Genomic DNA, 27,595 nt, shown 5'->3' on the forward strand with positions numbered 1-27,595 from the left:
TTTACCATATGTTACATGTGCTGAGATTAGAATGCTAAATATTTAGTGATTAGACAAACATCAGGGATATTCAGATTCATTAAAAAAAAGTGTTTTCAAAGCACAAACAGAACTTTCTCATCGTTCCAAAGATCAATTACATCTCAGCAAAAGACGGTTTAGTTAGAGTTGGCTCTTTGTGAGGCAGAACACACCAGATATGAGCTTCTTCCCCGTCTCGTGTTTTGTTCTATTGCAGGTGGTCTTTGCAAGACGTCTAATTATTCCAATAAAAAAAAGCTGCCTTGTTTTCCTTCCTCTCTCTCGCACTTTGACTTCACTGCATTATTACTTTCTGTAATGAGGTGAAAACACTCTGCTCTGAACTGCACTTGGAAAACAGTCACACAACACCACATTCAATCTAAACTCCATCCTGTGCCCTGAGCCACTTGATCAAAACCAATAACATTGCATTTCAACAAGATGGGATGTTTAAGAACTGGACTGTGTTCTTTTCAAGTGGAAAAAAAGTGAACCCGAAGACAAGGCCAAGCCCAGAAATGAGACAGTACACACATACGGGGGAGGTCTGTTCTCTCTTAACGCAAACATGATAAAATATTATATGGGGACTGCACAGCATATTGAAAAACATGCATTTGTGTTAAGTTTGTTGAATATTGTGATAACAATATTCCTATTGTTTTATTAACCCAAGTTTTCCTTCAAGTGCTTTTTTTCTTTTCAATATGTTTTCTGTCCCTAAAATTGTGCTTGTTACTACAGCTTCTAAAAATATATATTTTCTATAGCCACATATGAGAGTAGAAAGCAACAGGTGAGGATGTCAGCTGGAGAAAAAACATCACAGACACATGGAGCTGATTCTGGGTATTGATCACTTAATTCATTACTTATTGTGATAAATTTCTCATTATAAATTTTTTATTTATCGTTGCCACATTAAATTCTTATTAATGATGCTTAAAACCCCTAAAACTGTCCATAATGTTGAGGCTGGAGGTTTAACCATTATCTCAGCTTTTTGCTCAATGAGAGTAGCAATAAATAAAAAAAGACTTAAAAATATTAGTAAGTGAGTAGGTTAGTAAAACAAAACCACTTCTTTATATTAAAATGGTGTCCTAAAGAAGTGGATTTCAAATGGGATTTTTCTACATGCAGTGACATTTTACAGTTACCTAAACAAAATAATACATAATTTTTTATTGTCACGTTTATTTTTATCATAAAGTACCACAAAATACTGTGATAAAACGTTCAGTCCATATTCCCCACGTCTATGTGGTATTATCAGAAAATTCAGCCTCCTTTTGGCCAAAAGTTTTTTTTCTAACTCAAAAAATCATTAACAAATCCCAAATCAAGACTAAAAAACATTTTGGGAAAAATTGGCTAAATTAAAAAAATAATAATAAAAAATAACCAATTGGTGACGTTTCCAAATATTGGCATCTATTTAAAAAAATAAGAATAAAAAAGCAGAAAACATAATATTTTCCACCATTCAAGAGCTGAACAATACTATTGTGAACAGAATTGTTTGGAAAAGTTTGGAGAAGACGTTGTAATCCTGGTGTATGAACTCCAAACAGCAGAAATGAAAAACATACTTCCATTGTAGCTTCAGCTGCCTTTTATACACAAGAAGTAAAACTCTAACCTTGCAGTCAGCTATGTCACTTGAAAACCTGACATATCACAAACAAAGAATCCTCAACGACTACAAAGCCGACACAAAAGTGGATGGAAGTGGATATGTGAACACCATATCATCTTGAACGCAGAAAAACTAACAGAAGGGTTTTTGACGAGAGCGCAGGCTCAATAGATCTGTGACGAGTCTGAATGAACAGGAGCCTCTGCTTCTCCGTCTTTCCCCTGAACAATGTATCATTGAGGGATGCTTAAGAGGTCCTGTCAACAGGTAGTTCAACTTTCAGTTCATCCCCACTGATCAGTTGGAGCCCTCCTGACAGCGAGAAAAGAAAGACACCGGGAGGGAGCGAAAAAGGCAGAAAGAAAAATGTTGTGGATCTTTTTATCCGTCCGTCGCTCTGACAGCCTCGCAGGAGATGCCAAGGGAGGAAGATCAATGCGGGGCAAGCGGATTCCCACAGTTCATTGTTCCGGGCCAGCCAAATCATCTTCCCAAGACAGACGGGAGCTCAAAGCTTCCCTTTATGATAACCATTTTGGTTATTATTCCCACTATGATGATGATGACCTGCAGATGTCTCCGTCTCTGTCTGTGACTGAGTGTGTTTGTGTGTGGAAGGTTTGTGTGGATGTACATCTGTGAACACCTCTCCCCTTCTGAGTGCGCTACAATAGAGGTCAGAGAGGCAGACCCCTGCAGGGGAGAACAAAGCCCAGCAACGAGCTAAAGATTTACACTGTCAAACATTTGTTATACAGACTGTCTCAGTTTAGAGAAGTTATGGCAGGAATCCTGCCACTGGAACAGCAGATCCCATGGTTCCCTCACAACAACAACAACAAAGTCCAGGGTTCAAATCCTGCCGAGGCTTTTCTTTGGGAAATTTGCAGGTTTATTGGTTCTACTCTGGTTTCCTTAAACAGTACACAAAACATTTATTCAAGCTGTTGACTTGAACACGGCAGTTTTCAGGTTGACTGGAATCCGTGAACTGACCGTACTTAGCACTGACAAGACACACTCTTTGGTATGGATGTTGCAGGTGAAGAAGGAAGCACAGCGAAGTAACAAACTGTTTAAAAGTGTATTTCCTACATGTAGTCATTCATAGATGTGGTTATTCAGGCTGAGGGAGAGAGCAAGATGTGTAGAAAACAATAGGAAGGCCAAATGCAGTATAGCAAGGTAGTACTATACTGGAGCAAAAAATGGCAGCTTGTTGGTCAACTCAGAATTAAGGAAACAGGCAAAATCTCTCATATACACACAGACTACTGTTTTTAGAATGCTAATGAAACTAGTTGTGAATATGAGAAACTAAGGAGTATTTGAAAAAGTCAACACATTGTCACACACAGACACTGCTGATAACCAATGATATTAAATAGGGTTAGAAGGTAGATGAGGGATCTATCTATCAGTCTTTTTTATGAGGTTCTGTTCTTCAGCTTTTAACACTAAAACAGAACCCCAACCCACAGCGACATGTACAACCCCGTTAGGGTCAGTGTGAGACTGAAGAGACTGCTGGAGAGTTGAGTGCAGTTCCACATTCTTTTCAGGTGACAAGTATTGAAAAAGAGACAAATAGAAAGAGAAAAGCAGTTGAATGTCAATCTGGCCTAAATAACAGAATACCAGAAATAATTGCTGTTTTCTTCTACTCGGTACTGGGCAATTTCTGGTGGAGTTTTGCATAATGACTCCAGTTGAGGAGGAGTGGGGGTGGCTTTGGAGGTAATAATGGTGGGTATGTGGCAGCGGTAGAGGTGGTGGAAAGGGGAGGGGTTGTTGTGACAGGTGCTGAAATCCAGCTAAGGAGGAAGGGGAGACAAAGGTTCAGTTTACAAGAGGAGACTTTAATTGTTACACAGCTAATTAAGAGAAGAAGGATCTTTTTTTGCACTCACGACTATTTACCGCGAGCTGTGTGCGCGCGTGTGCTGAGAGGTAAATTGTGCCTTTAAACCAAATTAGTCTATAGCGAAGCCTCACACTGTGTGTGTGTGTGTGTGGGTGTGCGTGCAGGGTTGTGTGTGTGTGAGAGTTGTGTGTGTTTTACCAGACAGGATAGGTGCTGCCTCCACATGCAACATATCTTTTCACGGCTCCACTGCTGTTGGGAGTTTGGGACTTTCTCTTTCTTTTTTCAACTAAAACAAAAGTCTATGGGTAATTAGCTGCATTCATTACAGGAAGTGAGTCAGGTAATTATTTTACATCGTGCTGCCGATAATTGAATGATTCTTCAATGTCTGGAGGTCTGTTTGAAACTGTCCCCCTGCAGCCCCCCTTTTCTTTTTTTTTTTTTCCTTCAGGATGATAAGAGAGAGGCTGATGCAGGTACTGCCACCATATGATCTTGAATGAAAAAGCTCTTCTGTCCAAGCAAATGGGATTTTTAAATATTGAAACACTGGATGTCTTTTTAATACGCCCGTGTTAAATCTGTCTTTATTCCGTCACTTTGATAAACTCCCCCTTTGTATCTCAGTCCTCTCATTTTTCTTCTTCATCGTTTTTTTTTTTTTTTTTTTTTTTTCCTTTTCTTGGTCCTCTGAGGAGTTTGAGGAGAATGTCAGCTGTCTAAGAAGTTTAACTATGCCGTTTTTTTTTTTTTTTTTTACTTTAAGAAGCACATTTCCTGTTTAAGAAAACAAACAAATCTTATCAAAGCCATCAGGAAGCAGAGACTTCAGTGGAAATGCTTGTGCCTCCTCGCATATGTTACAGTATCTGATAGTTGCCTTATAAGTGGTTTAGTTCTCATGCACTTCTGGTGTGAACAAGAGAGAAACAAGGACCACACACTGCTTTTTCTACTTTCACTTTAAAGTTGGAGAGGAACAGTGATCTAATGCAGCACTTAATATAAAAGGAAAGCGAGCAAGAGAAAAGAATTTCTACTTTAAGGCCAGGGTGTATTTATTACAGACTAATTGTAGCAGAGGAAGTGCTTTAGAGGGGTGTGCTCTTGGGAGAGGGTGGAGGACCTCAGAGACATAAGAGAGCATGTTTGCCTATCAGACTTTATCAGAAAACAAAGTGGTGACTGCTCTTAAGATTAGAGATGGGGTTTCATGGAATACAGAGGGATGAAATGCTTCACAGAGGGAAATAAAAGCAATGAAAGGTTGATGGAGAACAGAGGAGAGGGGGGGTAATGTGCATGAGAATGAAAGATGCCAGGGAAGCACCATTTACGTCAATGCCAGTGACTCAAGGAAAAGGAACCATGATTAAAGCAAGCCATTGGGTGAAACCTAAATGTTTTTGTTTTTTGTTTTTTTTTCTGGTGCTCTCTGTAAATCAGACAGCAGAACATGTTGCAGAAAACTCAACGTGCCACACCTGAAAGCTTGGCTGAAAAACAAAAGTGCCTCTCTGCAGGCCAACCAGAGGCAGGGCATGACAAAGAGTTTAAGAAGTGACACAAGCACTTTTACTTCTTATTCTTCATCCTGAGGCCATGCGGGACGACGTGTGGTGACCCAAAGGTGTTTTCTGGTATTTAGTGTTTGTAGTTAAACACAGTGTATTTTCCGACAATGGATGTCATGTGGAACTTGCAAAATCCCAAACTATCAGAGGATGGATTAGTAGTTTCTGAGTGACCCCTACTAATGAGCTCAACAGCACATTTCCTCTGATTGAGAGATACTGAAATACTAAATTTTTCTGAAAATATTTTGTTTCATTTGTCCATATTTTGAAATATTCACATTTCATATTCTTTAGGCTTTTCCAGATTGAGAAGGAGCCCTGTGTGTTGTGTGCTGCAGAAGCTTAGTGACACCAGTGTCCTTGTGACAGTTAAGTCAAGTCAAGTCAAAGTTTGCTTATAAAGCACATTTACAACAGCATCAGCTGACCAAAGTGCTTTACAACATCACAGATAGATAAATGATAAAATATAGATGAAATTAAAGTTTAGTAATAATAATAAGATAAGTTAAGGGCTTTTTAAAAAAGACTGTGTACCTTGTGCAACATGAACATCTACAGTTGATTTGTTAGACACATTATTTATCAATGTATTTATTTATTTATTTTGGGGGGGAGGGAGGTTTCAAGGGGGGGCTCAGTACCATGCCCAACATCTATAAAATTTACCACAAAAAGATTAAAAATCAAACAGAAAACTACAGCAAATTGTCTAATGTCTGAGGAAACCTAATGTTAATGTAGGTACAACAAAATGAATTTGCTACAGCTATCTTTATTATTTTTACTCAAGCTATAATTCTGATTGGTTTTCAATCAAATCAGATTACAAATAAGTCTATTTTCTGAAGTTGGTTTTCTGTGTTTTAAAGCTGATATCTCCATCGTCCTAAACACCAGATGATGTTTTTAGAGCCTTCGTTTCTATTGAGGAACATTTTGTAATTATCCTTGACTATGAACTAAACATCAGCTAATGAAAAGGAAACAAACAAAAAGGAAAAGCTGTCAATTAGAAAAAATTGTATAAACAGAAAATAGCAATGGGTTACTAAATTATATTTCAAACAGTCACAAACATGGGGCAGATGGATGGACGGACGGACGGACGGACGGACAAATGGAACTTCTAAAAAAAATTAGATCTGGACTGGAAGTCTGGAAATCAAATAGTTTTCCATAATTTTCTCTTATATTTATATTAATATTTTTTCACACTCTACCAGAATTACATCTCTACACTCAAGAAATGTTGCCGTTTTTCAAAATTACTAAGTGACAATCCTGAGACACGGCTATCTAACCGCGTCCTCTGATCTGTCCACACCGGAGCCGATCCTGGGAGCTCCCAGTCCGAGCCAGCAGTGCGTTTTGTTCACTCCCCTCTGCCCTGTCCGACCTTCAGCAATGCCAGCGACTTATCTTTCACAACAAAGCCTATGATACACACACACTTATTAAAAAGACACACATTTCTGAGCGCTCTGCTCAGAGGCAGTGTTCATCAAGGCAGTAGATGTCTGCGATGGAAAAATAAGCTCTCTACTGAGCAAAAACTCATTTTGTTTCATTCCGATTTGCTGAAAAAGCATTTTAAGAAACTATTGAGCCACACCATCCCACACACACACACTTAATATGTCCTTCTGTCTTCACAGGGAACTTGCATTGACTTCCATTGATTCAAGGTTAGGCCCCATTACAGGGGCCTAACCTTGACCCTTACCCAAAAAGCAACGGTTCTTCTTATAGGGCCAAAACCCCAGACTCCATAAGAAGTTTGGGTTATCTGAAGTCAATAACTTCTATGATAACCTCAGCATGGTTTTGGAGAAGAACATTGGGTCATACAGATGAATTAGTGAGCAGACAGAATGGGTTAAAAGATTTATACTATTTATGGTCTCACAAATATTTACATTAAAGAAACTTTTCCCACCAAAATCTCTAATTATTTACAATAAATTATGAATTGTGAAACTCTAATTCACTTAAACTGCACATTTCTGTAAAGTGGAACTAAATCACTATTAAGTAGTATTTGCACAAATCTCCACAGAGAACATCCATTGTTAGGATCTAGACCCAGTAATGTATATTTTTTTGATAAAAAATCATTAGCTGGAGTAGACAGCCATTTTTTCTTTCTTTATCCAAAAATACACATGATCTCTGTTCCTTAGTTGCCTTTGTGGTTGCCAGGGGTTAAAGGTATTGCAGTTTTCTTATTTATGGCGTAAATATCTGACTCCCTTGATAGGTTGAGACAACAGTTAAGCCAGTCAACAGGTTTTGGTGGAGCCAGATGTTAACTGTCCTTAGTGTCGCTTAAAGTCAACTTGAAGAGGTTGCAGAAAATGAAGATAATCCATAAATTCATCTCCTCAGACCAGAACATAACTGCAGTGTCTTCTCTGGTTCTGAACTTTTCCTGGGGTGCTGCCTGTGAGCAAAGGTGGGGCTGTTGGATGGTGTGTGTATGGGGTGTGGGGAAAGCGGGGGGAGGAGGGGTATGTTGTGCATACCCTCACCTTCCATCTCCCATCATCGCACCCTCCTCCACCCTCTGCCCCTCCTCTCTCAGCCCCACCATGCTCCCTCCATTCCTCTCCATATTTTCTCCCCCTGCATCTGATTAAGTTAACAATGTGGTGTTATTTGCATGCTGATTTTTCAGACCCCTCCACCCCACCTACTCTCTCTCTCTCCCTCTCTCTCTCAATTCTCTGACAAACAAGAGAGGCAAGATCAGAGTAATGTGATAGCACAGCAGCCAGCCAACGCAATCTGCCTCAAAGACCAGGTGTTCGCAATCCACCTCCCTCTTAATTCCTGCCTCCATCATTTCTCTTGTTTTTATTCCTGTTGTTCTTCTCTTTTATTCCCTACCCCAGTTCTTCCCCTTCGTCTCCTCTCATCTATCCCTGGTGTGTTTATAAGGTTGTATTATAATCAAATCTAGAGGAAGGGAGGCCTGTCTTTTTTTATTAATTATAGGCCACAGCTGATGTGAATGTATTCCAAAAGCATCTTCAAAATAGGTCGGCGGTACAGTTTGCTATTCTTATCACATTTAAATGTCAACATGGTGCAAAGCCTTACAAATTAGTTCAGGCAGGCTTCAACCCCCATTTAACATTTAAAGCGCCATTCTGCAGGGCTCAAAGAGCAATTTAAATCAGTTTACACACATGCACATATGTACAGATATAGTGCTTTGTCTTTCAAACTTCCCGTTTCAAGCCAGACATTAAACTGCCAACCTTTGCCTGAGAGATTTCAACCCACCATCTAGTTGGGGAGAAAGGCAAAAAACAAAAACAAAAAGAGAGACAGAGACATATAAAGCAACAGAAACAATGCATTAGCTTTTATGAATAATAAATTTGCTTATTGTTCCGCACAGAAAAGAAGCTGGTTTGCAGCATGCCTGCATAAATGAGCTGTACTGATGAATCTGTCAGAATGTTCAAGACTTTTGCTTGAATTGCAGTCTATTGATGACAAACAGCGAGAATCTGAAACACTTTTGCCCACATGGGGCATCAGCTAACCCCTGTAGAACAGCAGAACACAATGGAGATGTTGCACCCTTGTTCTACATGTTGGTGGCTGGGCATACCAAATACAGTTTACTGATCTTACCAGCACACTTGGCTAATGTGCACGAGGATCTATTGATAGAAATATAGTAAACAAATAGGAATCATGTACAACCCACACAAGGACAGCTTGCATTGGTTTTCCCTACAAATGGAAGTTCATTATCATTCTTTCAGAAGTAAACTGACATGTTTGTGAATTAAAAGCTTCATCTTTGAGCTGTGACAAGAAGCCAAAATAATGGCAAAATAGGAAGGTCAAGAACCATGACTTGAATCGACGTGTTAAAAAATACCCAAACTTTAATGCACAGAACATTTGAAGCAGTTCAATGGATTGCCATGATGGCCATAAGCAACCTCAAAAGTTGTTTTGATCAGGTGTAAGTGAAGTAAAGGGGTAGTGTCATCTAGTCTATCTACAGCACTGGACTGTTTTAGGTGAGGTATTCAAACCTGCTACTGTTTGTCCTAAACATGTTGAGCCTTCAACAATAATGTCTCAATCCTTCAATATTTGCTTCAGCATACAAAACGCTGTGGTAAGATGCTTTAATTTGTACTGGAAATGGATAAAAAAGTGTAGATTTGGAGTGCTGGGGAGTAATACCCTTAAAAAATGTTTAACGTTTTTAAGGCTATTGAATCTAAACAGTAATCATCTCCCAAGATATGTTCTGAATTACAGCATACGACACTATCTTAACAGTAGTTAAGTGACATGTAGTTGGTTTTTTGTGTTACTATTTTTTCTTCCAGTATTCGGCTGTCTGTAGTCAATATGATGAAGTAGCTAGTAGCTACTTCATGATAGTAGCTAACATACTATTATGCTTTTAATTAAGATTTTTGGCTTTTTAAGACCCAGGTCCCGGTTGAGTACCCTTGGTCAGGTCTTGACATTACAACATGAATCTGTGTTTTAAATCTGAAGTTTTTACAACTTGAGTGCAATTACTGTAAAGTCTGAAACGTGGGTCCCTATCAGGCATAGAATGTAATATTTCATAGCAACACCAGCATCTAGTCTTAGAAACAAAAACAAAAACACCAACACCAACTGTTGGCTATATTCCAGAAGGGGTCGCAGGTTTTGTTTGTATGAAGACAATTGCTGCATCCTCCATATCTTTATATGGTGATCTTCCCTTACCATTTAGACTGTGTCAGATGCTTCTGCAACTATTTGGAAAATTATCCTTCAACTTGTGGGCAGTCTTCAATCTTAGCTGGGCACTGATTTACCTCCATGCAAAGCATATGAGAGTAGATCCTGGGACGACGCTCCTCAGCCACTGGCAAGTAGCTTAAATATGCAAATACTTGAAACCCTCTCTGGAATGATTCAAGCTGACTATTTTAATAGTTTAAGCTCCAAGTAACATGACAGTCGAAGGTCCACCATAAACGTGCACTGGCATCCCCACCACCATAAAGGAACACAAGAATCCCAGTCTCCAAAAAGGGATGTGACATCAACTTTTAGCCTGGAAACAAAAATAAAGCAATGGGTGATATGAGCCTTGGTTTGAATCAGTGATACCCACTGGTTTCAACTGGGATAGGAATTTCTAAGAAGAACTGACTCAAGAAACAAAAACTGGCAGACGTTGATACAGATATAGATCTAGATAAGAATGAAGATAGGAGTCCTAAGAAATGTGCTATAAAAATGTAAGAAGCCTAAACTGTAATCCAGAACACTAATACACTTTTTTATTGAGTTAAGTCCATATTAGTTATTTATTAGTCTATTGTTACACTATATATGACTTTATGAAGCCTAATGTGAGAACAAGAGCCAGTGTAGGGGTCACCGAGAGATTGAGTATCAGCTTACAATTGCCCTCTTACATCAGCATAAGTAACTGAATCCAAAGGGCTAACTGGCTTACAAGAGACCCAATCCCTCTGACGGGCTTTCATCTACCTCTGGGCCTGACTATGTCTCTTTCCCATCCAACCCAGATGCTCGATGGGTGTGTCTAATATGGACTTGCTGAAATGTCAAAGCATTATATATCCTTTTACGCGCAGAGTGGCCCCTAAGGGTTTAATTGACTATGCTGTAAAGTAAGTTCGGGAGCCACGAGAGAGTGTGATAAAGATGAATATGTTTCATTAGAGGGCAAACAGAGCCTGATGGCTGGCTGGGTTTGGCACTGAGAGCAAGGCAAGAGTTGGACGTGGATGAAAAACACATTTGTGAATATAAAATACAAAATAAAATTGACATGCTTGGTCATTCACTTCCTGGGTTATTACCTTCAGTGAGGTTAGTGTGGTACTGACTCACATTTACACATGTACCGCTACAGTTCTTTTTTAGTTTCTCTTGTTTTGGCTTCTATCTTTTTTTCTGAACCAAACAACAAGAAAAGGAAAACAGGCTGTACACACCTGCCCGGTGACTTCAAAAAACTCATCAAAAAGGAAACAAAAAAGAAGAAGAGAGCAGAAGCAGAGTGAAGGAAAGGGGCCCCACTACCATCCCGCGGCCTCCGTTTACCAATTATACTGAGTACCTGCTGACAGGAGGGTTGTCACAGTGGCTGCTTAGCCACCCAACTTCCCTCATCTTCTCCTCTTCAACATCCCATCAGCTTCCATCTAATTCCTTACAGTTTACCGCATGTGAGGAAAGAGGAAGCTCATCACGTCTCCAGGCAAACAGAGGAGACAAAAGAAAAGGTGGATGAGCAGGGAGACAGTTTGGCGTTTGGCCTCCAGACTCCAGCTTTGATTCGGGGAAGACAAGGACAGGAGCTTATTGCTTCTCCTGTGCAAGAGCAGTTCAATATTATTTTGGATGTTTGAAGCAAAGTAGTGAAATTGTATCACAGTTATCTAAAAGCAAAGTAATATGATGCAAATACAGTAACCTTGGACATCCTGTTGTTGTTATAATTTAGGTAAACTGGTAGAAACTTGGCTTTTATACTTTCTCATTTCACCATGTGCCTCCAACAGCCTCTTCTTTCTAAAACTGCAGAAAAGGTGTAAAGAACCCCGTCCCCCCTCCCAAACAACCCCCCACTACCGCCTCCCCATTTGCCTCTGTCTTACCATCTCAGAAACTCAGCCAGCCAACGAACACGACAGAGACAAAACATAACCATAATAGCTCATTAAAAAGAATGGAGACGACTTAGCAAAACAAAGCAGCCTTCACGGGGCTGTCACCAAAACTCCTCTGGTGGTACGTCCAAACTGCGGCTGGTGACAGGGAGGCAAAAATGTCTTCCTCCCTGCTGAAAACTTGCGTTGGCTTGGAGTGTTTTGATGCGTCTCTATTTGTTCTGCTACAAACCTAATGCATCTTTGAAGACTGACAAGCCACTGTGAGGTGGAGAGAATGGCATGTTAGTTCACCTGGTGTTTTCTCTCCACCAAATCAGACAGAAGGCACGGCTCAGGTAGTGTATATTTATAAAAATAGTTAGAATGTGACAACATGGCTATTTTAGAAAAGGAATTATGGTAAACTGCGCAGTTAAATACTCCATGTTCAGCAGAGGATTTGAAATATTTGGAAAAGAGAAATGCATCCAGCCTTTCACTATTTAATCAACAGTAGGCTCACTATTGTAATTCTATTTTTTGCAAAATATAGATTATTTCTATTTTGCCAATAGGAAAAACTCTATTGGCAAAATACCCTGATGATTTAAAGATATTTCCAAAAATACAGTTTTATGATTGGTTTTCATTTCAATGATTGACATATTTTTTAAAAAAAATATGAAAGAAAGTTTCTTGCATTAACCATGAAGTGTCAACAGCCTAAATTAAAACTGTCTAAAACAGCTGAGAAAAATGCTTTTTTACAGACTTTGAGTTTACACTTTAATTTTTTTTTTCTCAGTCTAAGGAATGTGTTCCGTAAATTTCAGCTCAGTAGGAAAAACTTTCAGTATTTAGTCATTTATAAAAAGCACAAAAGTCGTTTGCTCTTAGTCCTGCCCACTTTCACCAATTATCACCCCACTATCAATTGAATATTGAATATGCTGAATATGAAATTGCAATGAGCCAACAGTGGCTTGCAATGTGGTGCAGTTAGTAGCACTGTTGCCTTGCAGACAGAAGGTTGTGGTTCAGATCCGGTCCTGGAGTCTTTCTGTGTTGTGTTTCATGTTCACGCTGTGCGTGTCTGCATTCTCCCTGGGTACTTACTCCCATATTCCAAAAACAGAACTGTTAGGTCAACTGAATATTTTAAAATTGTCTGTGAAGTGTGATGGACTGACGATATGTTCAAGGTCAACTCCTCATCTCGCCCAATATCACCTCCACCCTATGACTCTGTAAAGACAAGCAAGTATAAAAAACTGATGGATGACATGGAGCTCATTTTATGAAATGAATATCTCCTTATTGTAGCACCCACTAGAGTTGGAAGTGTTCCAAATCAGGAACTGCTATTGCTTTCATCCACTTGTCTGTTACTCTGTAAGCATCGTCAAGCCAACCTTTTTGACAGCTGGTGATGCGTTTCTTCAAAGTAAACAGCTTTTGAACTTTGGCCAGAGCTTGTTAAGACAGTGAGGTGTCCATGTCAGTCCTCTCATTCTCATCTTGACACTTGCACTGTGATTACATTGGAGTGCTGAGGAGGACTTTGTACCTCCTCAGAACTGTTACAACTTACCAGGCCGTCCAGGAGGTTGTGTTGAAGTCTAACAGAACAGATAGCAAAGAAACTTGTGAAAGCATCTGTGAGATTCAAAAAATTACTTCATACAAAAGCATTACATAAAAAACAATATTGCTTCCTAAGTTGCACTTCTGCACACACTTTACATAGCCATTCTCAGTAGTTAGTGCTGAGTCAGGATCCAGCACAGTGACAGCACAATCATAAGCTACTTAGCAACCCCCAAGTAACTAAGAAATTCTCACAGTATTTGACAGTTTTGTGTCTTTACTGAATGAAGAAAGCCTGTGTGAGGCCAAAGGTTCTTTTCTTTGGGTAACTTTGGAGAATAGGTGAACCACACCTCAAACATGTGGGCGGAGCCATAGACCTGACTACATGTGATGCTTATTAATTAGGATGAATTCCACACATGTGAGAGCTAATCTATAAATACCCTCCACTTCCCATGACGGCCTGAAATCCAGCACATACACATATACTATACCCAGATACACACACACACACACGCACACCCACGCGCACACACACGCGCCCACACACGCACACACATGCACACACAATCTTTTTATGGAATGACCAAAAACTGAACTCGACACGTTATAAACTGGGCCAAACTATATGTCTCTGTGTATTTTCATATCCGACTCATTTATTCTGATGATAGCAAAAGAAAAAGAAGAGGGGAATATGAAGAAGAGTCTGGTGCAAACCGAGAAGGAAACGACAATGTCCAACACACAATCCATCCCAGTCTTATCAGGACTTCTGGGGCAGTTAAATAATGCTCAGCCTCAATGTGATCAGTGCTCAAGGAAACATTGCAAAACAAGTAAAATCTTTTATGTATAATTAAGTGGTGATATCTTTGTTGTTTTGCCTTTGAAGAGGATCAATGGATATGGTTAGCAATCTTGGTGCCTTGCAACGAGAATAAAAAAATTTAAAGGTCCTCTGGTCTGGTGTTTGTTTTTTTTTTTGTTTTTTTTTGGGTACTTCAACTTCCACCGATAGTCCAAAAACATACATGCTAGGTTAAACTGTGGCTGTCCACATGCATGGAGTCCTATCTTGTTCATCTCTGTATTGACAAAATGATGGTTGTTCTGTCTATGGTCTACATCACCTCAACCCACAAGGCCTTAACATATCCCATCACATCTGGAAGCCAGTTGCACCTGCATGGTGCACAGTGGGGCTGGGTCACAAAACAATAACAATCAAGATAGTCACATGATCAATGTTGATAGAACACATCTGACAGAAAGTTGTGGCATCAACTTAAACTCACACACTCTCACACAGCTAGCAACAACTTGTGTAGCATGCGCAGCAGCAGTTTCATGTTGCTTCAGTCTTTGGAGGTTCACGCGTACACAAGGTGGACCCGAACTGGATTCAAAGCTCAGCAGGATATCATGTCCACATCAGTTTGGATGCAACACTGAGCTGATTTTTAAAGTCCGTGCAACCAGCCACTAGAGGATGTAGTGAGCAGATCTGTGCAGCGCTGACTGGTGAGGACTGGTCAATCTGGAGGAGAACAAACTAGCTCATCAAACTTGCTAGTGTCCATTTGGATTGTGGGAAAGGAAGGAATTTGCCCAGTATACTGTAAGCAGTATGTACACAAAACAAAACAGAACCCCTGAGTATGTGGGAGCAGCTTCATGTTTTGCCACCGTGTCTTGTAACTGCTTAAACATCAGATCGGATCAAAGAGACGGTTCAAATTCTAGCATTGGGCGTTTTGTAAAAGGGAAACTGTACAGAATTAGATAAGTTTAAAATATAAATGAAAAATGTAATTAAAACAAAGAGTGGGGTGCTGTGGTGGCTTGGGGAAAAGCACGACCCATGTATTGAGGCTTTTGTCCTCGTGGTGGTGGTCTTAGGTTTGATTTCCGGCCTGGTGAGATTTGCTGTGTCTTCTGCCTCTCATTACCCTGTTTCCTGTCAAACTACGTCCAGATAAAGGCTACTAGAGCCAACAAAACAACAACAAAAAAGCAAAGAGTTCTCAGTGGTAGTAAAATGTGGGTTTTAAAAAAATAAAACAAAGAAAAATATGACTGAAGAGTCACAAGAAACAAATGTGACAAGTTATAGAAGAAAAAGCAAAGTTATCAAATCTGCTCACAATAAAAACTTTCAATTTAATGGTTACTTGTTGTTTTCCCCTGTAACGGAGAGACACTAAATATGCAAAATGACATTTTATACATTTCAGGATACATCTATAGAGTACAATAAAACATTTTTGAAGAAAAAATTCTCAGATTTTTCAAATAAGAGGTTTAAAGTTTCCTTTTTTAAAGTTTGCCTCTTCCAGCACTGGTGCATTTGATCAACTTCATGCAACAACAGAGTAAGTAAGAATTCACTCTGCATTTGAACTGCACTGATTCGCATGCCGTTCTAATCTGTCATTGCCAACTTGAGGTCAGCTCCACGATGTAAGAAAACATAATTGTCTTTTGGTTGACGGGAACTAAAAATACACAGACAATAGCTCTGAGATGAGCAGAGGCAAAAAGAGAGGGAGGGAAAAGGGAAAATGTTTTGTCCTTCAGCTGTGTTTTCACTCCACTTTCCCATCCCATGCCAGTGACTGCAGAATAAACGGATATGTGAATTAAATCCCATTGTTTTAAAGAGATCGGCTGCTAAATTTGGGCGCCTGCGCTTGTTCCCCCTCAGAGTTAAAGAATTTGCCATTTTATGTTTGCATGTGTTATTGTCCCCCTCCATCCGCCTCAGATGTATACATTTTACACTGCGTGCACACGCACGGGTCTCGCCTCCGTGCACGTGTCAAGGCAAGAGAAGAAGAAATACCCGTAGACATGCACATAGCTCAGCCATGCGAGTTTTGCAATTAGAAAAGACACCAAAATAATTATTCTGCAGTGCAGTCAGTCGACGTATCCTGAGTCGATGATGCACGGATCACGTGTTTAATAAAAAAGGTTAATCAGTTGTTAATCAGTGGATTAATAACGTGTTATTTTCTTTACAAAACCATTAATATTATGCCATAAATATTTAACATTGATAGGTTGTCTTCTTCTCTCTTTTTTTGGTGGCAGAGGCAGTGTGGGGATGGGGCTGATGCGTGCTTGGTGATGCAGCGCAGAGTGAGCAATATCCAGACATTAATGTGCATTAATCATGCTTTGGTGAAGAGAAATAAATTCATTCATGTTTATTAATACAACCTTGGAGAAAACAATACTCTTTACATTATTCACTGAGTTATTAATAAAGCATTTATGAACAGGAGGTCCACAAAGCAGCCACTACAGGGAGAAAGATGGGCAAATGAAAATAGGAAAAGAGGGCAGAAAAAAACAGCAGGTCAGTCCCAAAGCCGGAAGCAAAAGTTGTGTGTCGAGACAGAGGAAGATGTTGAAGGAGGGATGGAGTGAATGCGTGTAGGCGTGTGCGTGCGTGCGTGTGTGTGTGTGTGGGTGTGTGTGAGGGTGAGACGGGTTCGCCACTGGAAAGCTGGGGGTTAAACAGGATTTTCTGCCCCCACTCTTTTTTTTCCTCCTTGACAAATTACCCTGCCCGTTTGTTAATCAAAGCAAAACAAATATTGCTTTTCATTCGCTCCATTTGTTTGAATGAACACACAGACATTCCCAAAATACTCATTCCCAGCTCAAATGTAATTAAATTTTTGCCTTTAGTGAAAACATGCAGTGGTACTCCAATTAGTTGTGTTTTTGTCGTCGGGTAAAGACGAGAATGGCAGTGGGTGCGCCCCGGGCACCTCAGTGTCCCGATATCGAAGTGCGGCACTGGCGGGTTGAGGGGTGGGCGGGCGAGGGGGGGTTGGAGGAGCTGAAACATCCGTTCGACGTTGCACGGGCACAGCACAAAGCCAAGTCCAAAGACAGAACGGACTTGTTTGCAGAGTCGGTGAACGGTCAAATCAATGCTTAAAACACAAGATGGATGTTTTTTTTGACATTTCTTCAGCAACGTTCTGTGGTTCATCCATGCATACATTATCCAATCATTCTGTGCTTTTCTTCCTCCCCCTAGTCCCCTCCAACCATTTTTTTCTTTGTCTTAAGCTCCAAATTATATTTTTATTGAAGGACTTTATGGATCGTACGGCAAAATGTCATCCGTCAAGATGTCGATGAATCCATCCTTTCATTTAATGATCAGCCTACCTGATATGCATTTCACATGCCTCCATATCTCTTTAATGGGAATCAATGGAAAGCAAATAATGCTGGAAGCCTGTGATGGATGAAAAGTGGTAATTTTTTGATACCTACAACCATCCTTAAAGCTGAAGCCTTATGTTTACAGCTGGACAAAAGTCTGGGTTTAGATGCCTTAGTTTCATAATGCCAAAAAAACAAAAAATCTAATCAAGGGACGGAGGGGGCTAACAAGACATTAAAACAAACTGTGAAAATGAAAAGGGCAGAAAGATAAGCAAACAATGAAATACGAGGAAGACGAGATCTGGAGATGAAGCTTTAAAAAAAAAAGGTTGATCAACTAAAGCTGGCGTGGGGAGGGCGGGGAGGGAGAAGTGGCCATTGGACGTTGCTTCAGTCAAATAGTGATTTCATCATGTGATCCGGGGGGCGGGGTGTCTGTGGCAGCTCTAAAACACATAACTTTTTACGAAGTGAAAATCAAATATTAAAAATGACAGGCCTTATAAGTGTGCTGAGTGAGCTCAGGTCACGGAGGGAGGGAGGCGCGGGCGGCTTGTCAGCTACTATCTGTCAGGGCGAATTAGAAACAATCAGGGCCGAGTGAAAGGGAAGGTGATTGTTATTAAGCGGCGGGGCCCTGTGAGCGGGCTCCCCAGATGTGGCCATGCATATAAAAGAACAGGAAGCCAGCAGTTTAATTCAGGAAACTTGCCAAGGAAGGCGAGCAGTGCCACAACTGGGGGGCAGGAGGTGGGGGGAGGTAGGGAGACAGAACACAAGGGGGATCAGGCTTCTTGTTGCTAATATGCTGGAAGTTATTTTCTTTAGCCCTTTGTGAACATTTCTAAAGCTTTTAGTCTTCAGGTCAGTCATTGTTTTCCATTTTTACAAGTTTTACCAGGAAATATAGCATGTTAAAACAAAAAGATGGAAACAGGAATGTTGCAGGTGGAACTATAGATGTGCATCGACAATGCAACCCCTAGCTCCATTTCCAGGAGCATTATTCTTTACCCAGGCTAACTCCCTTCAGTGTTTCCACTGTGGGGTTTAAAACTGTGCTGATGATGCTGAGCAGGTCACGTTCTACTGTGTTAGCAGACATTTTGATCAACCCAGGCATGTGGGAGAGGAACAAAGCTGTGAGCAGAAAAACTAACTAGAATTGTTACAGAGATTCTAACTAATATCTTAAAGAAAGTCACTACGAATTTAAAATTTTGTTCCATTTTTCTTGTTTTTAAAGTCTCTTGATTTTCTTTGTTATAAACTTAAAAAAATAGAAGCTAAGATGTGGTTCTAAGCAGAAATTTCAAGTTTTTAAGAAACAAATGTCATGTTTCTTTGTATATCCTCTGGCAGATGCAAAGGAAACATACAGTGAGTGAAGGACATCCCCAGAAATCTAGTCTAGTTTCTGGAAAAAGGTTCCTGGAGCTTTGGTTCAACCATTCCCGTTCTCTCAAACGCTCTAAAATCTTAAAAGGACAAGACCAGCGCTTTGACTCCTTTGTTAGATCTCATTTATTTCAAGATGCTCCCAGTCCCCTAAAAACCAAGAGGGGGATGAATGGGGGGCGTACTGTGATGGGTGCTGACTGGAACGGGAGCCAGTTGATGGGTACAATATGCTGGTCAGGGGCTGGGTGGTGGAATTTGAATGACAGGGAGTGACATCTGCCAAGAGGTTTTAGCCTCAAAGGCACACAGGCTGTTGTGACACTTTGAAAATCACACCGCCACAGAAACTGGCACCAACTCACAGGGAGAGAGAGACAAAAAAAAAAAAAGCTTTGCTTGATGTTTCAAATTGACTATTTAATTTTTAATCCAGCAAGCCTGATTGTTAGCAGTTTTACTTGACTGTACTTGAAGCTGAAGACAGCCTAGCTTACAGACACAAAGTCAAGTGGATCCATTGTACTAAAATAGTTTCACTTAACACTAGTTATGTGAAATCAATGGAGCACATGAGGGGGGAAAAAAGAGCAGAAATGAATGAGGTTGTTAAGATAGCTGCTTTCATTTAGTGCTTCTGTCTTGAAGCATGAAGGGCTTTGATTTCTGTTTACTTTGTAGTGAGAGATATCGTAAGAAATTATCCCAACCCTTAAGAAGCGCTGATCATCCAGTGGGTTGAAATAAAGTAGACTTGTTTGGTCTCCCTCCTGCTCTCTCTCTTTCTCTCTCTTGTTCCCTCCTGTCGTCTTTATTGTGGCGATCAGTCGGCTGCTCGCCTAACACAAGCCATCTCTGGTTTCCACCTCCTAGTTTTTTTGTTTTTTTTTCTTTCTTTCCCCGGGTTGCCACTGCTGATGTAGTGGAGGTTATGGTGTTAAACACAGAGCTGCTAAACGTTCCCCAAGGTAATAATAGTCAGCACATATACAGTGCCGTGCTGCAGCAGGAACATATCTACCAACTGTGGAAGTAATGCAGATAGAACGAATGAGGCGGGAGAACATGTGAAAACAGCAAAGAAAGAGTAAAGTTCTGCAAAAGTGAGAAATTAGGGGAACAGCTGGGAAGAGGTGGAAGATGACTAATGGAGAGATGGCGATGTATTATTGTCACACCTGTGACAAATTTGAGGCTCATCCACAGTGAGTATATTTCATATTGGCTCATTCACTAATATTTTTGCCTTCAGAGGAATTCTTGGATCAAATATATGCAAACAATAATGTATAGATTGCCTCACAAATGTAAACATACTTCTAAAACTTTTCTACATGTGTCATGTTATAAACTCAAGCTGCAATTTCCCACGAATAAGTTTCGAAATTGTGGTGAAGTGTTGTATGAGACTTTATTTACATTTAGATATATAGCACACACGTAGTCTCCACTTACAATTCAGCTGACTAAAGATGCTAAACTGAAGCTAAAGTGAGTGAGGGATTGGGGAGTTAAGGGCCGAAAAGCGTAACCCACCTTGTGGTGCCTGATGGAGATGGGGACTTCACTTAACACTTACACCTAAAAATCAAAACCAATATCCACTTCCTGTCCCTGACAGAATTCTCATTTGTTGTACCTGAAGGACTGAAGAGACACATAGCTTCATCAACGCTGTGCTAGCTGAACCGACATCGTTGCTGCCGCAGCTTGATGCTTGTTCCAGGTCTGCGCTAAGAAAATGCCACACGTTCCAAGCTAACGTGTGGCTAGCCACATACGCCGTCTCCTGCTAACTGAAGAGAACCACATTCGTTTCCACAGCTGGAGAGCATCCTGGAGCTGAGAAGCTGTAGCTCAACTCTCCACCAACACTGCCATTAGGAAAAACCCTCTATCTGGCACTAAGCTTCCCTCGGTCATTCAAATTTCCCTGATTCTTAAGGATGACCTGAGTAAAAGGCTGCGATAAACAGCGAACAATGAGCTTAAGATAAACAATCTGAATATTGTTTTGTTGTGTATTTCATGGTGTTTTTGTATCGTTGATGCTTAAACAGAGCAGGCCTTAGAGCAAATTGAGCTGAGGACAGCAGTGGTTCAAACTGATCAAGCTTCTTTCCATTAAGTGATTTAATCACTAATGGTCTGGTAACGTGAATGCGTCTGTTTGATGGTTGTTTTTTTTTTTTTTCCCTTCCTCTTCTGGCCTTAGAAATGTGCTAAAATGTCCTGTTTTCTTAAAAGCTAAATATTAGCTAAGCTAAAGGTAAAGGATAGATGGTAGTAAGGCTCTGGGATCCACCACTACAAAACATGAACCTGACTGTAGCTAATCGCTTATGCTCATAAACTATTTATTATTGTAATTTACAGTGTTTTGACTTAAATTAAAGTAGCAAAACATTAGCTTATTTTTGTCCCTGTCAGCTGCCATATTGTAAGGGGCAACACTCTCTAAATGCAGGAATGTGTAGACAATAACTGAGACTGAACTATTTGGCTTTTATTTCCTGAGTTTGGGTTGAAAGGTATATCTTTCAAAGGAAGCCATATGTTGTCAAGTTCCATTTACACAACAAGCATTCACACACTCATATGATAATGCACAACATTTAGGCAACTCTGGGTTCCCAAGCACCCCATGACATGTAGCAGAGGGAGCTGGAAGCAAAATCATAACCTTCTGATTGCCAAACAATTCATTCTAATTGCCAGAAAATGATTCTATGCATAGCAGCTGTCATAACACGGTTCTATTAAAGCTTTTCTTCATGGTGGTAAGCTGTTTTGCAGCTGTAACAGTATATTTCATAGTGTTTACACTGATATATTTGCAGAAAAAAACTAAACAAGTTTGTTGGTTAACATGTATTAAAAAACACAGCAGAGTAACATGGGAAATATACCATGTGTCCCCAAAAAGTTGGAACTAGTCCTTTAATCCCTTCTGTAATTTAGCAAATGACATACATATGGTGTGAACATGACAGAGACCTTTCACTTAATTACATTTATTTGACTCTTGTGCCAACAATAAAGAAGATAAACATCAGTATCACCTTGCAAGAATAATTTTCATTTTGAGCCATTTTCATTAGACTATCAGATGGAGTTGAAGTGCTGCCTGAGGATCCGGCAGCGACAGGTTATTGAAAGAAACTATAGATATTGATTCTGTGGGAACTAGAAATGAGCTTCCAATGCTTTATCCAGACAAAAACAGACATTTTAAGTAAACAAATGTTCAAAAATGTTCACTTGTAATTTTAAAAGACGGACCAAAGACACATTTGGGTCACTTTATGTAAATAGTATTTTTTTTGGTTTTTAAACTGGTTAATTCTGCACCTCTGCATCTCCATTTAAACATTGTTATGCTGATGATACTCAGCTATGTTCACACATACATTCTGATTAATCCAATTAATCCAAGAAGATTACAGGCATGTCTTAAGATATACATGCTTGGATGGCTTTTTTCTTTGCTTCTAAATTCTAAGAGGAGAGAAGCTGCATAGTCAGTCAATTAATCTGGATGACATTACATTGGCCTACAGTCATACAGTAAAGGACTTTGGGGCTGTTTTTCACCAAGGTCATCAACGGTCAAAGGTTTCTAGAATGTCTTTCTTTCTCTTTCAGATTATTGCCAAAATTAGATAGACCCTGCCCAGAGTAACACTGAAAAGCTATTCTATACATTTGTTACTTCAAAGCTGGGCTTCTGTAATTATTTACTATCAGGAAGTCCACAAAATGTAGTACAAGCCCTCAGCTGATCCAAAGTGCTGCAGCGAACAAAGTTCTGATGGAAATTAAAGAGAGATCTTTTTTCTTCTGTTTTAGCTAACTTTCATTGGCTCTGTGAAACCCAGAATAGAATTTCAGATTCTCCTTCTCACATGTAAAGCTCTCAATAAGCAAACTCCATCATGCATCAGAGATCAGATTGTTCCACATGTTCCTGGCAGAGCACTCTGCTCTCACACTGCAGGTTTATTGGTGGTCCTTAGAGGTTCGAAATGTAGAATGGGAGGCAGATCCTGTAGTTTATCAGGCTCCTCTCCTGTGGAACCAGCTCCCAGTTGTAGTCCATGAGGCAGACACCCCGTCAGGTTTTCTTTGCTCTGTTACTGAAGCGGACAATACAAATAAACTTGCTGTTTGAAACTGGGCTTAAAACTTGCTTTTATTTTTATAAAACCTATAGTTAGACAGGCTTAGATTATCTTGAGATAGAGGACACAGTTGCCACTTTTACTCACTTTCTTCTTTTACTACTCTCCTATTGGCTGCTGTTTTCAACATTATTTTCTCTCCAGTTTTTCTTCTCTGTGCTAGACAACTACATCAGCTCTGGTGTTCTGCCTCTCTGTGACACCTTCCTGGAGGGAGCCATGGGCTGAGACGACGCTGCCAACAACTTAACATGCTCCCTCCGTAGATAATGCACTTGACCCAATCTTTCAGCGTTTAACCCCATTTCTTTCTACTCTACAAGTTTTTATTGTGACTATCTGTATGTGCTCTATTCCATCTTCAAACCTTTTTTCAAAGTTTATCTGCTGAGATGTGTTACTCTCCTAGATGAAACCACTAGAGAAGCTAGTGGCTTCTATAGTGGCCCACCAACTTCTTACTTTTCTCTAAGTTCTCCTGGTTAACTCTGTCTTCTCAAATCTCCAGTCAGCTGTGGCAGACTGGGGAATCTACCCACACGTCGGCAGGTTCTGCAGGTTCTGGTGGCCGGAATGAGTAACATATTTGCATGACATTTGGTCGTTGGGTAATAAATTATGATCCCCAAGCTTGACATCCATGTTGGATGGGTTTTTACAGTAAAGAATGAAGTCATTCTCTGTTGATGGAGTTAACACTTAGACTTCTCACCCGTCTGGCTGAAAACACTCGGCGTTGAAAACATTAAAGAAGTCTTCACCAGCTATAAATAATAAATCATTCTTGTGACAGCATTTTGGGTGTCTGGTAGAAAAACAAAATTGTGCTAGACAAGATATAAAAGATTAATAGGCACAGTTGGAATAGTCAGACTGGCTAATTGTTCGCTGTTAACGATGCTAAACTTGGCATCTTCTTCTGAGCTTCTAATCGGCGATAAACCAAAAAAGGCTAATTTCTTCATGTTTTTGTAGAGTCTGAATTGGATTTCATCATCTCGTGTAACAAGCAGAATCTATCAAGACATTATCAGACTGGGTTGCTTGACCTCACAGCCCTCATGTTGCTTTGGTCCTTAACCATCCACATGGCAATAAGTTGTGTCAGGTAAGGCTGGTTTTTATTTTGCCTCATTTTTTTGAAAGTGCTTTGTTGTACTGGGGGGAAAAAATCACCACAAAATTGAATTTTAACACATCACCTTTAAATGTCGAGGTACTTCTCATTCATAGTGAAGATTTAGGCTAAAACCTCAATCATTTCCCTTTATACTGGATTATGCAACAGACATGTAATACACACATGCACACGCACGCACACACACGCAGACACACACTCATAAACTTTGCATTGACTTCCATTAATTTTTCATTCATTTCTATAGTCTAAACTTGATCTTTACCGGAAACTATTACTCGTAAATGCCTAAACGTAACCTTAACCTAAACTCAGTTCACTCTTTAACACTAACCTATAATCCAAAAACAGCTGTTCTTATCATGGGGCCCAGGCTTTGGGCCCCATTAGGAACAGTCAGTGTTCACTACATAGTATATGTTAGGAAACTGGCCATTACAATGTATCAAATACAGGGCACACACACACACACATTGATCACTGTGGTGGGAAGCAAAGTGAAACAGGGTGACCATAAAACCAAAATGGCCTTCACTTAGTGTTCCCCCCGCCTCACTCCCTCCCTCGTCTTGTTTCCCCACATCTATTCTTCATTCTCACTATGATTTTTTTTTAGATTTTTTTATTTTTTTTCCCAGCTATGAATAAATTTAGTCTGTCCCGGACATGAAAATGTCAAATACCTAAAATACACCTAAGCTAAATAGCATATTAATTTTTAATGCCCGCTCATCCTATGCTGCTATTCTCATATCAGGCCTGTCTGCCAACAGCTGTTGCTGGCTTTGTATCATCCATCTAGCAAAAGGAGATGAGCGAGGGAGAGAATACAAAAAGAGAGACAGAGGAGACATTATTCAGGAATGAGGGACAGATCCATGTTTTCTTGGATCTTGTTGCACTTCAACTATCCTTCTTTGATATACGGGTGGGACACAATTACACTAATGCTAAACATAAAATATTTGAGACTCTTCCTTTTATTTTATTTTTTTTTTACTGTGCGTCACAGAGCGGGCTCCTCCACGCATAAGGAGAAAAATAAGGACACAAGCAATGACATTGACCTGAGAGGTAGTGACATTGGGGGAGAGCAGCTCAGGGAGGCAAGGCGCGCTGAAGCAATGTGCCAGTGTGGGTGTTGAATGCCACCCATGTGCGTTTTTAGGTGGCATGTGGTGGATGATTATCATAGATTATCACAATCCAGATTGTTACAAGTTCTGTCTGCGCACATAACAGCAGTGTACTGTAGCTGTGTGACTGCGTGTGTGTGTGTTTTGGTTTAAGACTGTGCCTTTGGGGATAAAACTAAATGGTGGGTGAATGACGAACAGTTGGAATGTGTGAATGCATGTGTGCATTTAACTGTGTGTATATGTGTCTTGTTCTTTTATACTTACAGTGTGAGAAGCAAATAAGACACAGGGTTGGGAAAAAAAAAATCCAAGTGAAGTCAAGTTTTTCTATGTGCTAAGGGGGTGTGAACTGACCTTAATACACCACCTGCATACTGGTGCACAACCTGTTGGGATCAAGTGGCCTCTCGCTGTCACTCTTCACCGACTACTGCTTACTGGAATGGCCACCTAGGGGGAGACACAGAGGAGGAGGAGGATTAGAAAACGAGGTGATAATGAAACGTAGACCTGGGAGAGAGGAGGAAGAGAATGGACAAGAGGGATGGAGCATTAGGAAGACGACAGGTTGAAAGGGAGGTGAGTGCGAGGTGGCTGTGGGGATCAATGTCAAGATGGAAATCTAACAAATTCAGTAAGCGCTGCTGCAGAGGTCAAGGGAACGCGGCAGAAAAAGGTTAAAGATGAAATCAAAGCCGGTGCGCTGCGGTGCCCGGAGGCACAGCTGAAAATCTATCCCTCCTAGGCAAGGCCACCGCTGACGCGAGGCAGACAAGAAGCTAAATACTGCACGCCACTCGGGGATCTTTCATTTTCCACCGATCAATAAGGGCTTATATTTATCAGGGCCTCCGAGCAGTTGCCACGTCTGACAACCTCCACTTCATTTCTGCACTCCTCCTCTGTTCTTTCTTTTCCCTCCCAGCTCCTCCTTTTCTCTTCCTTCTCCTCGCCCCCAGCACTCTAAAGTGAGACCCATCGACCATGAAAAGGGGCAGGGACCCCGGATTGCCATTAACCCCCCTCGTGTCGCTAGACTAGTCGAACACACACACATTAATGCACACACAAATGCCCCGGAGATACAATTGTGCTAAAGGTCCTCCTCCGCCCTCTTTGAAGACACAGGGTCTTTTGTTCCTAAAGCAGGTCATGTCACCAAATCGCGTACCCATCATATGCACAAGCAAAAATTATACATTTTCAAATACATATTTTTGCAAATTTCATTTCGAGGAAGCAAAGCATCAAACTCAAAATTACGACAAGAAATCTGAAGGGCATTATAAGAAGCAGAAGATTAGGTTTTGGGAGTTAAAATAACTGGCTATCTAATCATCTGCACAACAATATTTGCTGTGAGGCATTCTAAATAGATTATCGCTAGTCCATCTGTGTCATCATTGATTTATAAGGCGTTAGGGCTGCTTGGGGAAGAGATGGGGCTTCGCCTTCTCTGCCGTTAAAGGAGCTTCTTGTAGAAATCAGGGGCATGGCAGTGGAACAACTGTGGCACCAATCTAACCTCCCCTTTAATCGTTAAGTGAGAGGAAGTGAAAATAGGACGGGTGTCTCTCTTTCTCTTTATCATGCATTTTTTTTTTATCTTCCCCAAATAGGGAAGTATGAATCCAAATTTCCAGCACCGCTTTTTGTTTGGCGATACAAATAAATTGGGAGGAGGGTAGGAAGTACAGAAAATAAAGAGGGAAACAAATAACACGCAAACATGCACACGCACGTACACACATGCTGAGAAAGGAGGGGGGGGAAAACAAGGGACATCATTAACATATGAATGCTATATGCAAATGGTAGGGAGAGAGCAGATGTTGTTGCATTTAATTGACCTATATGTGAATTGCATCCAAACCTTTCAGTGTGTTTTCTGGGCCCGCTGAGTACAGTTTTTGACTGCCTTCATAGAGCCACTCAGCGTGCAGGCAGGGCACATAGCAATTTCACCAGTGTTAAAAAATAAGGAAGAAAATGACTTAACATGCTGTTGCAACTTAAAACGGAAAAAAAATCTAAGAAGACATTGCTTTTGGTTTCTTTCTCAGTTTGGAAGTCATTTTGTTAGACAGCATATGGTCCAAATTCACCAGATTCTCATCATCTTTAAAATGTAACTAAAATCCTCCAGGACTGCAAGTGATTGAAGAATGTAACTGCAACCCAGATGTGTA

At 40.4% G+C, this 27,595-nt stretch overlaps 1 protein-coding gene across 5 annotated transcripts in view; it reads right to left on the reverse strand.

The window, feature by feature from the left end:
* znf536 (zinc finger protein 536) overlaps window positions 1-27,595 on the reverse strand; it is a 236,756-nt gene that overhangs the window by 110,633 nt on the left and 98,528 nt on the right. For all 5 annotated transcript variants that reach the window (XM_044142938.1, XM_044142947.1, XM_044142959.1 and 2 more), the window contains one exon: window positions 25,761-25,856. The gene's annotated coding sequence lies outside the window, so the exon portion shown is untranslated. The remainder of the gene's footprint in view (window positions 1-25,760; window positions 25,857-27,595) is intronic.

The sequence above is a fragment of the Gambusia affinis genome, linkage group LG02 (assembly GCF_019740435.1).
Source record: "Gambusia affinis linkage group LG02, SWU_Gaff_1.0, whole genome shotgun sequence".
Taxonomy (NCBI): domain Eukaryota; kingdom Metazoa; phylum Chordata; class Actinopteri; order Cyprinodontiformes; family Poeciliidae; genus Gambusia; species Gambusia affinis.